At 38.5% G+C, this 4,037-nt stretch overlaps 1 long non-coding RNA gene across 1 annotated transcript in view; it reads right to left on the bottom strand.

The window, feature by feature from the left end:
* Positions 1 to 272: 272 nt before the first annotated feature.
* LOC107088587 overlaps positions 273 to 4,037 on the bottom strand; it is a 41,781-nt gene continuing 38,016 nt past the window's right edge. The window contains exons 3-4 of the long non-coding RNA XR_001481383.1: positions 3,135 to 3,253; positions 273 to 1,446 (exon numbers count right to left, since the gene is read on the bottom strand). This is a non-coding gene — a long non-coding RNA (uncharacterized LOC107088587). The remainder of the gene's footprint in view (positions 1,447 to 3,134; positions 3,254 to 4,037) is intronic.

The raw sequence follows: 4,037 nt of genomic DNA, 5'->3' as shown, positions 1-4,037 counted from the left end.
TAATACAATTTTGTTTTGTTTTTTATTCTGAAATAAAGTTTCTACTGCAAAAACATAATTTAGTAAATCTATTATTACAGCTCAGACTGGGAAAGCTCGGTGGGGTCTCCTCTCCTCTGTACCAGGGGACGTCGCCAGCCTAAATTCCTTTGTCTTCATGAGGTCTTTTTTACATCAATACTCAATTACACTGAAAAAAATAATGCAGCCGTTTTTAGCATTTATTTAATCGTATTTAGTATCTTTAACACAATTGTTTCATGTTAGCAGGGTAGGACATAAAACAATTGTGTTAAAGTAACTCAATATGATTAAGAATTAGTTAAGTTATAGAACTCCTAGTGTACCTTAGAATAACAGTGGAGTTATTGTGACACCATAAAACAATAGAAAATGCTTTGTGCACTGCTGTCCCATTACTCTTTTGATGTTACTATGGCAACAAGGTTGTAGCTCACAACTAACAAGTGGTCTTCACTAGCAACATAAAGTAAATCCTTGCTGTTTTGGTATATTGATTGAATAACAGATTTTTATGAGAAAGTTATTGCATTAAAATAACAATGTACTTAGGATTGGGCAGAGTTAGGCTTTTTGCCTGGAGCAATTCAAAATGAACAAGGTCAGTGATCAATATTAATCTAAAACAAGACTGAGATAACCTTGAAAATATGATGGGTAAATATTCTATCCAGGCTGTGACTGGCTAAATGCTTAGCTCATTAGTCGTAGTCTACAGCGGTCTCATGTTCGTCATGACGCAATGCAGTTCCGTTTTTATACATAGAAGATAGTTCATGATTCCTTCTCTACAGACTAGAACAAAAGGTCCAAATAAGACTTGGGAGTAAAACATAAAGCACTGAGAATATAAAACTTTTAATGGTCAGTTGAATGGAGCTGGGTTTTGCCATATTTCATTTATCCAACTGTGGGTTGAACTGTAAACATTTACCATGAACTATTTTCATCAATACAGTTTAATTATTCCAAATATGAAAGTAGTTCCACTTTAATGACTTTTTTAATAAATCATCATTGGATGGATTGGATTAATTCCATCACTGTCAAATTTTACAGCTTAAAAACTTTCTGTACAGTATTATCATTTTCCAAATCTGTGTTGACCATTTAGTTTTCAGCTGCCTCAATAAACTGTTTGCAGAGGTTCATAAACTTTGCGACTCTATTCATATCAACATTGAATCAGAGGGACTCATAAATAATTCTCTTGGTATTATTAAAAGATAAAAACTACTTTTATGTTTTAAATAAAATCTAAAGACGATTTATAACAGAGAAGCTGACAATGAATGTGACTGAAGAACAAAGTTTCTCATGTTTAACTTGATGAGCTATCCATCCATCTTGTCTTTCTTGTCCATCAGTTCACTGTGGAGTTGGTGTTTATCTTCAGCAGTCTATGTGTGTAAGGGGGCGTGCAACCTAGACAGGGCAGAGATAAACAACACCAAAGGACAAAATAAGAGGCAGCAGTTAATCTAATTCAACATGTTTCTGGATTCTGTGAGGAAGCCAGAGAAGCCCAGACAAAACCCAGAAACCCCAGGTTGATAATCTAACCCTGGACCTTATTGCGGCAAGGCAACACTGCTAGAAAGTGTGCCACTGTGCAACTTTTTGAGCAAAAGAAATTTTATAATCTAAAGTATTGCTAAGCTAAACTTTGATTGCTTTACTGCAGATATACAAATACCCCTGTCACACCTTGACAATTTAGAAAGCATATGCCTTATGTAAGGAAAGTCTGGCAAAAACGCTGGCATAAGTTGGATAAGTTATGGGTATGTTTTGTATAAGTTATGAGCATGCTGAAAGACGCTGGAACACGCTGGCACACGTTGACATACTGCAAGTTCTTATGCCAGCGTATGCTCATACGTGGGCCATAAATTCCAGGTCAGTTATCTGATGGTTGACATACGTTAAAGCTACAGTGTGTAATAATTACAGGGATATACAGTCAGAAATGTAATATATTATACATAACTATGTTATTTATCATCATCTACGAGCTCAGCCTCTTAACCTTAATATTTGTGTTGCCTTAGAATTCGTTATTTATAATTACATAGGAGCGGGTCTCGCAGCCATGGAGGCAGACATCTTTGCGCTACGGCAGCGCAGAGCCAACAAACTAGCGATTGCGAGATCGCCCATTACGCTCGAAAGTAACTACGGCAAGTTGAGAGAGATGAACTGAGACGGTACTGAACAATAGATGGCAGTATTAAAATGATCTATGTAAACAAACCTCATCACTTGAGAAGGTAGGTGATGCGGACGTCGTGGAAGACATTTTGTCCCGTAACGCTCGCCGTACTGTTGGGGGGGAGAAGCGGTGGGGGGGAGATGTTCATGTTGCTGTGGTCTGCAGTCTGGACGTTAGATGTCGCTGAAAATTACACACTGTAGCTTTAAGTGTAAGTTACTCTTAAGTCTTGGCGTCTAGCTTATCAAAAAACCTATGAGTATAGCATAACTTCTCCGTAACTTATCAAGAACTTCTCTCCAACGCATATCAACGTATCTGATGTGTTGCAGACGAGCGTTGAACAGCATTACGCTGTGGTGCGTTATGCAGAAGTTAAGCTGTAATTGGACATAAGCTCTGGACTCATTATGAATACTCTAAATATACGCCCAACATTGAAAAAATACATAGAAAGTTCAGCCAGTTATGCCAGCGTTTTAGGAGATTCTGGGACGTCGGGCACACGCTGGGTAAATCGTCAAGATGTGACAGTGGCATAAGACAAAAAAAATGACAAAAAGAAAGGGTATGTAGTGCTGTTGGACATTCCTGTAACAATTTGTTTGAAAGGAAGTTTCTCTAACATAATCGGCCAGATAAAACTAAATAAAAAAGAAACAAAACATGAACAAACAGAAGAGAGGTTTTGTCATGTTTTGACAAGCTAATTTTAAAACTGTGACACACGTAAAGCATTTAAATGCAAAACAAGTGCAAGGCATTTCAAGAACAAAAAGGCTTCTGGCCAATAAATCACTGCAGGATGTTAAAGTGTTTGAGTGGCTGAGAATTTGAGGCTTTAAGACACAGAAGCTGAAGATTGTATGGCATGAAAATCTACAGTTAATCCAACCCTTACTGAATTAACTTTCATGAATATGTTAAAAATCCTCATTAGAATTTGTTTCTCTCATATGAATCCATATCCACAGCTCTCATTCTTCTCTGTTGGATGACTTGATTCTCCTCAGGTGTGACCTGAGAAGACAAGGTGATAGCGTAGGTCTATTCAATTTGGGCATGGAGAGTTGTGATAGGCACATTGACCATTTCAAACATGAAATTACAGAAAAAAAGACTTTCCACAGTAATGTTATTTCAACAATGGAGTGAATAACACAGAGAAAAGCTGAAATTAGAAATGTTTTATTGAAATGAATGAAATATAGTAAGTTCTTTGGCGCTCGGGCCCTGGCAGAAGAACCATGCTATGAATTCACATTTGCTTTGATGAGTAACCTACATTAGGACAAGGATTAGTGTAGTCTTCCCCCTAGGGGAGAGGACAGTGGTGGTTAAATAAGCCACTGAGAAGGGAAGAGATTTGGGGTAGGTCTGTAACAGTTTACTGGCATGCAAGGAGCTATATAAAGGAGATCTTAAAAGATGACTGAATTTGGAGGAGGTGCAGCCAAACATTGATTGGCTGGAGCTTGAATGAGGGACATTGCAGGTGGTCCAAGCATCTTCCAGATTGAATTTTCTTTTAAGGGCCCTGTCACACCTTGCCAATTTATCCAGCCTGTGCCTGAGGTCCCAGAATCCCCTAAAAGTTTGGGCGTTTGCACAGCATATTCATAACGACTGCCTAACTTAGGCATAACGCGCGGCAGCGCAATGCCCCTGAAGTGATGCAGAAGGAGCATCATTTCAGGAGCATTGCTGTGCCTAAGGGGGGCAGTGAGTCGCCCAGTCTGCATAAAAAGATGTCTTTGATTCCGGTAATAACCTAGCTACTGTTTACCGCCAGCCAAAAAAAAGG

Source organism: Cyprinodon variegatus, unplaced genomic scaffold (genome assembly GCF_000732505.1).
Source record: "Cyprinodon variegatus isolate N-32 unplaced genomic scaffold, C_variegatus-1.0 Scaffold223, whole genome shotgun sequence".
Taxonomy (NCBI): domain Eukaryota; kingdom Metazoa; phylum Chordata; class Actinopteri; order Cyprinodontiformes; family Cyprinodontidae; genus Cyprinodon; species Cyprinodon variegatus.
This window is presented reverse-complemented; position numbering and strand designations above follow the sequence as displayed.